The sequence below is a fragment of the Triticum urartu genome, chromosome 2A (genome assembly GCF_056163025.1).
Source record: "Triticum urartu cultivar PI428250 chromosome 2A, HENAU_Tu73, whole genome shotgun sequence".
Taxonomy (NCBI): domain Eukaryota; kingdom Viridiplantae; phylum Streptophyta; class Magnoliopsida; order Poales; family Poaceae; genus Triticum; species Triticum urartu.
The window spans coordinates 9,249,926-9,262,821 of NC_141874.1; positions in this window are offsets into that span (position 1 = coordinate 9,249,926).

Sequence of the window (12,896 nt, forward strand, 5' to 3'; positions counted from 1 at the left end):
CGTCTGCATTGAAGGTGCCCGTAGGGCCCTTGCCCGTGCTAAGGTGCACTGGGGCAAGCTGGATGCTGAGAAGCTTGTGAAGGATGGGCCACCGCCGGAGAAAGAGGATCGCAAGCCCGAGAATTACTATAAGGATGTTCTGAAGGGTGCCCGCCTTATGGCGGATGAATATTCTATGGATGTAATTTTTGAGTAAAACTCGCTCGTTTTGTCCTGTGCGCTGAAAACTTGTTCATATGCGCTAAGCAATCTGTTTGAATTTAAAATATTACCTTCTGTGCGGCTGTTTATCAATTCTGAGAGATGGTGAGTCGTCGGCTTCTGCCCCCGTGCCGCTAGTGCTGGGGTGTTCGGGGATAGACCTGAGCGCTCTTTTTCCCATGTTTGGGTCCTTCGAGGGAGGCGCTCAGCCCAACGAACAAGGCAATCCGACTATAATGCGTGAACACTCTCACTTAGCCATAGAATTCTATAATTTTAAATTTCGGCGAAGCCCCCGGGGCGCTATCCACGCCTTGGCCGGACAGAGCCGGCTCCTCGCCCTAAGCGGCATAAGTCTTTAGGGACTCGAAAAAACCTCTCGAACAGCGACCAGCTCTCGCTTCATCATGACAGTCAGTTTTAGCTTTTTCCACTGAGGTGCTCGACCCAGCTCAACCGGGGCACAATCGCAGTGGTTCTCCTAGTGCTACCTTAGCCGATATAGCGGAATGTAAGGCACCAAAACATAGGAGCCGGGCAAACCCAACTATTGACCCAAGACATGATTCGGAGCCGATGGATATAATGCTATAAGTTCGGGGTGCCGCACTTGTTAAAGTGTTCCGACTTCTCACACCATATTGAGGGGTACTAAAGCCCCTGGCGTATTTTGGCCGTACCAACGTGTACGGGTGCAACATGTCGTTAAGGAACATATATAAAGAAAAAAAGGTAATGCAAAAATAGAAGAAAGCTATGCATTGTTTATTAAAAAGGGTTGCGATCAAAGCAGAACGATACAAATAATGCGATAAGTGGAAGGTTGGACTAGTTAACATGTCCGTTCCAGGGGCAGGCTGCGGAATGGTATGAGAAACAGGTATACTGCTCGTGATAGAGACCACCTGGGAGTTCCGTAATGCGGCATGGGTTGTCTGCTTCCCTGGTTCTTGCATCGTTTGTGCGGCAATTGAATTGCCGAACAGGCCTTCCGAAGAATGGAGTCCTGAAAGTAAGAGAAAATTAAAAAATCGGCAGCCCCTGGTGTGGTTTAAGTCGTGTTTCGGGCGTGCCGTGATGGTGCCCCTCCCCCTGTACCCAGGATATTTTTAGAGCGTAGTTATGTATGCGAAGCACTGGCGTCGCATTTTTGCGAGGGCTGGGGTTGGGGCCGCATTGCTACGCCTGCTCGGAACGTGCCAGGCGGTCTTGTTGTAGGTTACTCCGGGCGCGCTTGACGGTGTCCGGACGTTTAATGGCCGGACTGGAGAACTGTCTGGAGAGGCTGCTTTGTACTTCCGCTGCAAGGGCCGCCGTGTGCTCCTCCGTTCGGAGGGAGCGTTTGGTGTTTCCATTGACCGTAATTACTCCTTGAGGGCCTGGCATCTTGAGCTTAAGGTATGCGTAGTGAGGTACCGCGTTGAACTTGGCGAATGCGGTTCGCCCGAGCAGTGCGTGATAGCCACTGCGGAATGGGACTATGTCGAAGATTAACTCCTCGCTTCGGAAATTATCCGGAGATCCAAAGACCACTTCAAGTGTGACTGAGCCTGTACAGTTGGCCTCTACACCTGGTATTACGCCTTTAAAGGTCGTTTTGGTGGGCTTAATCCTCGAGGGATCTATGCCCATTTTCCGCACTGTATCCTGGTAAAGCAGGTTCAGCCTGCTGCCGCCGTCCATAAGGACTCTAGTGAGATGAAATCCGTCAATAATTGGGTCTAGAACCAATGCGGTGAATCCTCCATGACGGATGCTAGTGGGATGGTCCCTTCGATCAAAGGTGATCGGACAGGAGGACCATGGGTTGAACTTTGGGGCGACTGGCTCTACCGCGTATACGTCCCTTAACGCACGCTTCCGCTCCCTTTTGGGGACATGGGTTGCGTATATCATGTTCACCGTCCGCACTTGTGGGGGAAAACCCTTCTGTCCACTGTTGTTCGGCGACCATGTTCATCGCGACGTTTCTGCTTGTTGCGACGCGACCTGCCACTACTGTCCCTGGTGTCCGAATTACCAGGGTTCTTGGTCATATTGTTGCTACGAGCAAGCCAGCTGTCTTCTCCCGCGCAAAAGCGGGTCATGAGTGTCGTGAGTGCTGCCATAGATTTCGGCTTTTTCTGTCCAAGGTGCCGGGCCAGCCACTCATCACGGATATTGTGTTTGAAGGCTGCTAGGGCCTCAGTGTCCGGACAGTCGACTATTTGATTTTTCTTTATTAGGAACCGTGTCCAGAATTGCCTGGCCGATTCCTCTCGCTGCTGAATTACGTGACTTAGGTCATCAGCGTCTAGGGGTTGCACGTAAGTGCCCTGGAAATTGTCGAGGAATGCGGCTTCCAGGTCCTCCCAACAACTGATTGATCTTGTTGGCAAGCTGTTAAGCCAATGCCGAGCTGGTCCTTTAAGCTTGAGTGGGAGGTATTTGATGGCGTGAAAATCATCGCCGCAGGCCATGTGGATATGAAGGAGATAATCCTCGATCCATACCGCAGGATCTGTTGTGCCATCATATGATTCGATGTTTACGGGTTTGAAACCCTCGGGGATTTGATGATCCATTATTTCGTCTGTAAAGCAGAGTGGGTGTGCGACGCCTCTGTACTGGGCTATATCGTGACGTAGCTCCAATGAGCCTTGTCTACTGTGTTCGGCCCCGCCGAATTTGTGGCCGGCGTGACGGTTACCGTCTCGAGCCGTGGGGCGCCCACGCGATCTGTAGATCGATCTTGTTTGCCTTGCCTTGTCCTCTAGCATGTCTCGTAAGTCCGGTGCATATTCCCGTGCCTTGGTACGGGGTGCGGCTTGAGTGGAGGGCCGAGAGGCCTCTCTGTCGCGACCACGAGGTGGCCGGTCGGCCGCATCAAGTGCTTCCTCCTCTAATCGGGGTAGCAACCTGCGCTTTGGGTAGCTCTTGGAGGGGCGTTCGAGTTTGTGCTCTTCGGCCGCAAGGACTTCAGTCCATCTATCGACTAGCAAATCTTGATCAGCTCTGAGCCGTTGCTGTTTTTTCTTGAGGCTTCTTGCCGTGGCCATAAGCCTGCGTTGGAAACACTTTTGCTCGATGGGATCCTCTGGCACGACAAATTCGTCGCCGTCGAGGCTTGCCTCGTCTTCGGAGGGAGGCATATAATTATCGTCCTCGACCTCTCTGTCTGCCGCTCTCTCATGAGGGCTGGTTTCTCCATCCTCCTGTGCTAAATCTTGCTGGAGGGGGTTTTCTTCGGCGCTTTCCAGAGTATTATTATCTCCCGTGATGGAATCACCTTTATTGTTTTGGCGGGATTTTGAGTGGCGCCGCTGACGCCGGCGCTTGGGCTGTTTCTTGGAGGGGTCATCCTCCGCTGTTCCATCGCCATCTCCCTCTTTTGGGGTGTCCACCATGTATATGTCATATGACGAGGTGGCTTTCCAGGACCTAGTAGGCGCTGGTTCTTCGTCATCTCCTTCATCGGCGTCCATACCGTCGATGTCTTCGGAGTCGAAGTCGAGCATGTCGGTTAAGTCGTCGACAGTGGCTATGAAGTGGGTGGTGGGTGGGCTTTGAATTTCTTCATCGTCCGTACCCCAACCTTGCTGACCGTAGTCTGGCAAGGGCTCTCCTGATAAAGAGAGAGACTTCAGTGACTTCAGGATATCGCCGAAAAGCGAGTGCTAAAAGATGTCCGCGGTAGTGAACTCCATGATCGGCGCCCAATCGGATTCGATCGGTAGGGGCGCAGAGGGTTCGGAGTCCGGAGAGGAGTACGGCTCCTTGGAGTCACGAGTCTCGCAGAGTACGGGGCTGGTGCTTGGCTCAATCGCCGTTGGGGTCGCAGCCCCCGAGGTGGCGTCCAACCGCCCATCCTCGATCGGCGCAGTTGGCTCCGAATTAAGGGTCGGAGCCGATGCGGGTGCGGCCTCCAGGGCGCTGTTTGGCGGCAGAGCTAGATCATGCTCGTCATGACAGTGCGGCGCGCTTGGCAATGGCTCGAATCCGTCGAAGATCAAGTCTCCGCGGATGTCAGCCGTGTAGTTTAAACTTCCAAATCTGACCTGACGGCCAGGGGCGTAGCTTTCGATCTGCTCCAGAAGGCCAAGCGAATTGGCCCGCAGTGCGAAGCCGCCGAAGACGAAGATCTGTTCGGGGAGGAAGGTCTCACCCTGGATTGCATCGCTATCAATGATCGTAGGAGCCATCGAGCCTGACGGCGACGACACAGAGGAACTCTCAATGAAAGCACCAATGTCGGTGTCAAAACCGGCAGATCTCGGGTAGGGGGTCCCGAACTGTGCGTCTAGGCCGGATGGTAACAGGAGACAAGGGACACGAAGTTTTACCCAGGTTCGGGACCTCTCGATGGAGGTAAAACCCTACGTCCTGCTTGATTAATATTGATGGTATGGGTAGTACAAGAGTAGATCTACCACGAGATCAAGGAGGCTAAACCCTAGAAGCTAGCCTATGGTATGATCGTTGATGTGTATGTTGTCCTACGGACTAAAACCCTCTGGTTTATATAGACACCGAGTAGGGTTAGGGTTACATAGAGTCGGTTACAATGGTAGGAGATCTGCATATCCGTATCGCCAAGCTTACCGTCCACGCCAAGGAAAGTCCCTCCCGGACACGGGACGAAGTCTTCAATCTTGTATCTTCATAGTCCAGGAGTCCGGCTGAAGGTATAGTCCGGCCATCCGGACACCCCCTAATCCAGGACTCCCTCAGAGGTGCAGACCAGTCAAAATCTTCATTAAGACCCATGTTCTTTAGATCTTCTTCACCATACAGATGTGACAGGATTGCCCAGGTGCGACCGAAGACTTGATGGAGGTAGTAGTGGTTTTTCTTCACTGCATTGTGTGTGGCAGTCATGTTGTGAAGAAGTGAACCAAACTGACGCTTAACCCATTTGTGATTTCGATCCACCTTCTGGTGAAGACTAAGCAGAAGTTCACGGTCTGTCATCACGCGCGGAGTAGTGGCTTGAGGAGTGGACTTGGGAGCATTGGCAGAGTCATGTGTGGCAGAGTCATCATTGGTGAAATAAGATGCAGCTTTGCGAAACTGACCATCCAATGGACGAATGCCTTCATCAATTACAGCTGGTGCCTTGCCCTTTCCATCAACTGAGGAATATGTCTGCTTGAGGACTTCAATTGGGGGCAAGTAGCTGAGATGATTATGGAAATCAGCTTTGTAGTTGAGTGAAGACCTTGTCCTGAGAAATCTCATGATCCAAGGTGCATAAGGCTTCAGCTCAAACGGAGACAGTGCAACATTGGCCATAGTACTCATGAAGAAATCGTGATAGTTGACAGGAATGCCATGAACGATGTTGAATACCAGATTCTTCATGATGCCAACAATTTCCTCATCAGATGAGTCGTGGCCTTTGATAGGACTGATTGTCCTCGTAAGAATACGATAGACAGTTCTGGGCACGTACAACAATTCCTTCACGAGGAATTTTGTTCGTGGTGCCTGACCTGGTTTCAAAGGCTTCATCAGCACTTGCATGTAATGATGTGTGAGCTCAGGTTCACTGTAGATGCAGCGAGCTTCTTCAAGGGGAGGACTGAGTGGTAGAGCATGAAGCAATTCAGAGGCTGGTGCAGTGTAGTGAGTGTTTTCAGACATCCAGTCCAGCACCCATGAATTCACATCTTCAGCATTTCCGGTGATGTGTAGCGTTGCATAGAATTGAAGAATCAGTTCTTCATTCCAATCGCAGATGTCAGAGCAAAAATTGAGCAGTCCAAGGTCGTGAAGAACACTGAGGACTGGTGCGAAGCACGGCAGAGATTCCATATCCACGTGAGGAATATGCTCATGGTAGAAAATCTTCTCCTTGTTGAACAACACTGAGGAATAGAAATTGGCTTGACTAGCAGCCCAGAAACGCCTCTTCCTAATGCGAGCAGAGTCATATGGGTTGTAATCTTCGAAGAATACGTGCTCGCCAAAGAAATCATCAGTCTTGAACTTTTGCTTGCGTGAGAATGGATCCTTTGGCTTTGGCAGAGGAGTGTCAGTGAGTTGCATCACGACCTCAGGAATCTCAATCGCAGGTTCTTCAGGCTGAGGAATTTTTGGTTCTTGCTCAGTGGCAGTCTGCGTAGTTGGTTGTTCAGCAGCAGCAGTTTCTTCAGCGCTAGTGATTGGAATTTCCTCATGGACAGATGTAGTGGGATGAGTTTCTTTAGAGCCCATGTGAACAGTTTGTGTGGGGGACTGAGGAATTTGCTGTAGAGGGGTGAACATTGGAGAGTTTGGATGCTGAATTTCCCAGAATTCATCACTGACTACGGGTGTGGAGCAGCCAATGTCCACATCTTCATCTTCCATTTCTTCAGCGCCAGCCTCTTCAGCTGTGAACTGAGGCATAGGCGAGGAGATGATAGGTGTTGAAGGGATCACATCCACTTCAATTTCTTCATCCAACGGTTCAGACGAAGCAGCAGAAGGAGTTTCTTCATCAGATCCGCTGGGGATCACATATTCTTCATCAAAAGGAACAAGGTCCTTTGATGGCCTGGTTGAGATGGGAACAGCATCAATCGGATGTGCAAATGAGCTTGTCATAGGCTTCATTTTCTTCGGAGCTGAAGAATCTGAAGCAGCTGATGCTTTCCTTTTCTTCACTGCAGCACGCTCTGCAGCCTTGGTCTTCTTCACATCTGATGCAGATGGAAGGATTGGAGTTGAAGTTGGTGCAGGAGCAGCTGAGGAATCTGGTTGATTTTCTTCAGGCACAACTGATGCAGTTGCCCTGAGTTCTTTAGTTTCTTCAGGCACACCACTAGTGGGTGCCCTGGCAATTTCTTCAGTGGCTGGAATGCAGTCATCGGCCCTGGAGTTCACATTTTCTTCAGCAGCCTGATTGTCATCAGCGGTGCTGGCATGTTCTTCAGTCGGCTGAGCAGATGCTTCAGCCTGAGGAATTTCCTGTTGTGTTGGGGTAGCAACATTTGAAGTGAACTGTCCAGTTATTTTTACAAATCTAACTTTGGCTCCTTGCCAATCAGCATAGTAGGCTTGGAAGTCATCGCTGAGGGTTTTGATTTCAGATTGGATTTTTACAAGTTCATCAGTGGTCATAGTGACAATGTTGTTTTTCAGGTATTTCTCCTTTCTGTACTGAGCCTTCTTGATCTGCCTGACCTGATCATATTTCCATTTCTCCTCTTGGATGAAATGAGTCAGCATGTGACTTTGACCAGGCGTCAGCTTGAAGTCAGGCATAGGAGTATTTGGGTCCTTGTGCCAGAGATCAATGTAGTCGAGGATCAGCTTGGGATCCAAAAGCAGTGGCACAGGTGTGCCTTTGGCTCTAGCGGCCCTAACTTGTTTGTCTCTGATGATTTCTGCAAGTTCATCATCATCAGCTTCATCTTCTTCAGGTGGCACTTGGAAAGCGACTTGCTTCTTTTGAGGACTTGGCCAAGGACCTCGTCCATCAGTTGCCTTGGTCTTCATCAGAGTGGGGCCAGATGAAGAATTTGGTGCAGCTGAGGAGCTTGCTGAGACACCAGAGGCAATGGAGATGCCTGTAGTCCTTTGGCACGAGGCCAGATGCGCAGGTGCTGAGGACTTTGTTGGAACAGCTGAGGACTTTGGAGGAGGTGCTGAGGATTTTGAAGGAGCAGCTTGAGGGATTGGTCGTGAGGACCTTGAAGAGTCTGGCCGTGAGGGCGCAGCTGAGGAACTTGGCCGTGAGGGCACTGTTGGTGTAGCACTTGTCTTACGAGCAGGCTTCTTAGACACGGATTTCCTCGGCTTGACAGAGGCCTCAGTAGAGGCAGCAGCAGCCACATCAGAGTCTTCATTGAATCTCCTCACTGCTTCTCTGGCTTGCTTGGCCAACTTGCCTTGGCGCTTGGCCCATTCATCAGGATAGTCCTCACCGCGCTTGAGGTTGGTCGGATCTGCTACTTGGCCAGGTGCCAATGGAGCTCTTGGGCATGGAGGATTGAGTGCGAATTTCTTCATGTACTTAGGAGTGACATATCTGTACTCCCTCCATTCTCTTGCCCATGTCCTCTCTATTCTCTGTTTGCGCACTTTGCGCTCATTCTTGGTTTCCTCAGTAGGTGTGCAGTACCCAACATATATGTCATCAGGGATCTCAAACATAGTATTTACCTCAGGCCTCTTTCCTCCCTTCTGTGGCCTTTTACCATCAGCCATTTTCTTCAGTTGAGGAATTTGAACAATCGAATTCTCTGAAGAAGTATGCAACTTTTCTTCGAGGAATGCTGCAAATGAGTTAAGTTGATGAGAACCTAGTGATTCAGCAGCTGACATGTGTACCTGTGAACAGAGTATAGTTGCGAGGAATTTGGAGAGGTCATATGCGTTCTCAGAAGGTTTTTCAAAAAGAACAAGTTTGAGGAATTTGACCAGATGAGTCTTGAAGATTTTCACTAAGCGTTCTTTGTCTTAGATTCCAGAGTTGTATAGATCGAAGATCCACACAATTGAGGAATCTTGAAGAAAAATGGTGCTTAGAGAAACGAATCAAGAACAGATGACATGTGAGGTGTTTAGTGTGTGAAGATTTGAAGAATAAAACACCTTTGAAGATTTTATAGAGAAACTTCGAATCAAAGAGGGCAGTAAAAGTAACTTTTAATTACCCTGAATGAAGAACACGACGAACAGTGAGGTGAAACAGTGGAGTTCGTCGGTGTAGATCTTCCATGCCCTAACTTGGCGGAGGAAGACGTCTACGGCGGCGGCGGAGGTGAAGATTTCCGCGGTCGGCGCGAGTACGACGACGATGAGGTCAAGGCAGTGAAGCTCTTCCTCACCGGCGACGATGGAGTAGCGGCGGCGCTAGGGTTTGGGAAGCTCGAGTGGGAGAGAGAGATCGAGCGGAGTAAAGGAAGTGAGGAAGGGATGAGGGGGGTATTTATAGTAGCAGTGAAAAACTGTTCGCCCGAAGATTTGGGACGAACGTGCCCCAGACCCTTCTCCTTCGCACGACATGTGTCACCCACGTACTGTGTAGTGGAGATCGTGTAAGATCGTGGGTGAATTAAAAATTTATCATGGGATGCGGAACGATTTGAGCGGCAAAATTGAAAATTTGGATAAGATTAGTTTTAAAGTTCCGTTCGCAATTTCTTCGGCTGACAAGGACACAGTGAAGATTTTGAACGAGTTTCAAATAGAACACACATGAGGAATTTGTGAACATATTGGGTTGAGTATAGCATAGAGGGGAAGGGTCCGATCACATTCACTTAGCAGAAAAACAACTTGAAAAAATAGCAATAAGTGAATGCTGTAGAGGACATAAACTCATATATATATATATGGTCGCGCTATTCGTCACCCTGGGTGAGGAATAGTTATTCTTCACCCCCTCTATTTTACCATCAATGCATCGTAATTTTACGTTCCGTAAGTTTTGTCTTATTTCCGATGCAAAAAGGGACCGTAAGAAAATATATAATCGCCGTAAAAAATATTTTATATTATGTAAAATTACAAACGTAAAAATATAGTCTAAAATACACATAAACTACAAATTTTCTTGTCTTATGACCTATATTTTTATTTTTTATGTCAAATTTTACATAGTGAATCAATAGAAATGTAACTATTTGAATTCGAAACATAATTTAATTATGAAATGATTGTAAGATTACCTCGGGTGAAGAATAACTTATTCTGCACCCTGGATGATGAATAGTAACACTATATATATATAGCCAATGAAGAAAAACAACGGAACCAGTGAAGATTATGCAAAGTTGAAGAATATGAATAATTTGAGGAATTTCAACTTTTGGTGGTGGCGTGACCCACCGTTTAAGAATGATGATTTCAGACACCGCGTACAATTATCGTAGAGTTCTGAGAATCAAATTCTTCATTAATTTCTTCACACTAAGAGTGTTATTCTTCATTGATTGAAGTAAAACGTTTCTTCATGTGTTGCACATCTAAGTCATCAATTTTGCATAAGTGTTAGGATGAATGTCCTTTTCAAATAACATTCGAAGATTCTAGGATATTTAGCTCACACCACAACTTGCTAAATCTCTTCTCATTCAAGGGCTTTGTGAAGATATCGGTTAGCTGTTCTTCAGTCTTCACATGCTCAATAGAAATGTCGCCCTTTAACACATGATCATGAAGAAAATGATGACGAATCTGAATGTGCTTTGTCTTCGAGTGTTGAACTGGGTTGTGAGCAATCTTGATGGCACTCTCATTGTCACATAAGAGAGGCACATTTTTCATGTTGACGCCGTAGTCCTTGAGAGTTTGCTTCATCCATAGCAATTGGGCACAGCAAGAACCAGCGGCAATGTACTCAGCTTTAGCAGTAGATAGTGATACGCAGTTCTGTTTCTTCGAGGACCAACAGACCAAAGATCGTCCGAGGAAATGACATGTACCAGATGTTGACTTGCGATCCACACGATCACCAGCATAGTCAGAGTCAGAATATCCAACAAGGTCAAAAACCGAGCCCTTAGGGTACCATAATCCAAGTGTTGGTGTGTGAGCTAGATATCGAAGAATATGCTTCACAGCCTTATGGTGTGATTCCTTCGGTGCAGCTTGAAATCGAGCACACATGCAAACACTAAGCATTATATCTGGCCTAGATGCACATAAGTATAATAGGGAACCTATCATGGAGCGGTATACCTTATGATCGAAGTCAATACCATTTTCATCAGTGCACAGATGGCCATTTGTGGGCATAGGAATTTTGACGCCTTTGCAATCTTGCATGCCGAATTTCCTCAGTGCATCCTTGAGGTATTTCTCCTGAGATATGAATATGCCATTGTGTTGTTGACAAATTTGAAGACCTAAGAAGAATTTCAACTCTCCCATACTAGACATTTGATATTCTTCACTCATCATATATGTCACAACCCTAGAATTTGATTGCAATTAGTTTCATAAGCATCCTGCATCATGTCTAAATTTCTGAAACTTGAATTGAGGATTGTTGAAACCTCAGAAATCTAATTAAAAGAAGGGCAAGCACCCTTTTAAATAGCATTCTGTGAATCCAAAATGCCCTAAAAATAGTTTTGTGAATTTTGGCAAGAGTTATATATCAAACCAAAATTCTGGAACATTTTTAAGGAATTATTTTTGGGACTCTGAATTTAAATCAATAAGTATTTGACTTTTGGATTATATTCAATTTATATAGAATATATTTTAAAAGGCCTGAAATTATTTATGTGCCTTTGGAATAGTCCATAATGGCAACATACAAATATTCAGAAGGTTTTGCCCTGCTTTGATTTACTTGTGAATTTGAATCAGTGGCAAAATGATTAAATAAAAGGAAAACAACACAGATAATAAAACAGAGCAGTTTTTACCTGGCCTCACCTGTGAAGCCCACCAGAGAGGCCAGCCCACCTACGCGGCCCGCTACTGTACCGGCCCAGCCCACCTCCACCTCCCCGTTGTCTTCCTCCCCTCGCCCCGAAGCAGCTGCGTGCCAGCAGCAGCGCACACAGGAGCTCCACCTCCTGCTTGCCACGGAGGCGCCCCCGAGCCCATCCGACGCGCCTGGAGAAGCCCCGCGGACCTCCTCCCTCACTCCCCCATCTCTCTGGTCTCTCCCTCACCCCTAGCTCCCCCCGAGCTCCATCCGAGAGCAACCGCCGGCCGCCGTCTCGCGTACGCGCAGCCACAGCTGTCCCCTCGCCTCTCCGAGCTGTCCACGAGCTCCGCCTCGTTCCTCTCCTCCTCCTCACCGAGCCTCCCAACGCCGGAAGCCCCAAAAACGTCACCGGCCTCGTCGTGTTCACCGTCGGGCACCGGAGATCGTCGCCGCCGATTCGTCGTCCATAGGGCTTCCCCGAGCAGGCTGGCCATCCCTACGGCACCGCTGTGAGCCCCCGAGCGTTTTCCCCCTCTCCCCGCGGTCAATCCCATCCTCTAGCCCGCCTAGCCACCAGAGCCGAGAGCTCCATGCCGCCGGCCATGGCGCCGCCGTGGCCAGAGCCCGAACCAGCCGCCCCCGCACGCGTCATCGTTATCCCCGCCTCTGCAGGAGCCCATAGCTTCCACCAACTCTTCTTCCTGCACACCACAACGCCGCCCCGGCCAACCCCGTGCGGGCGCCGCCGCGGATGTGCTCCCCGCCGTCGTTCTGGTTCACCCCGGCTCGAGCTAACCGCACCGTTGGACACGGACGAGTCGCAGCTGCACGTAGAGCCCCTCTGCCGCCCATTTGGTCGCCGGAGGGCAAAGCCCGAGCAACGCCGCCGTCTCTGGACGTCGCCGGCGACTAACCGCCGACCTAACCCGGCTGTTAGGGGCTAATTACCCCACTAACTACCACCTGAGTCAATGACTGACGGGCCCCACTGCCTAACTAACCAGCTAACAAAAATAGTTAAGTTTAATCTAAACACAGTGGCCCCACAAGCCAGAGTTGACCTCGCTGATGTGGCAGTTGACCTGACCCCACCTGTCTGTGACCTAGGCAGCACTGGGTCACTGACCAGTGGGCCCCACTGGTCAGGTTTGACCTGGACGGCTCCTGTTGACCTGCTGACATCAGCATGACCCAATGCTGATGTAGTAATACATTTTCTGGATTTATTAATAATCAGTAAATTCCAGAAAATATCCAAAACTTCAAAAAATCATAGAAATTCAACCGTAACTCCAAATGAAATAAATTATATATGAAAAATGATCAGAAAAATCCAAGGAAT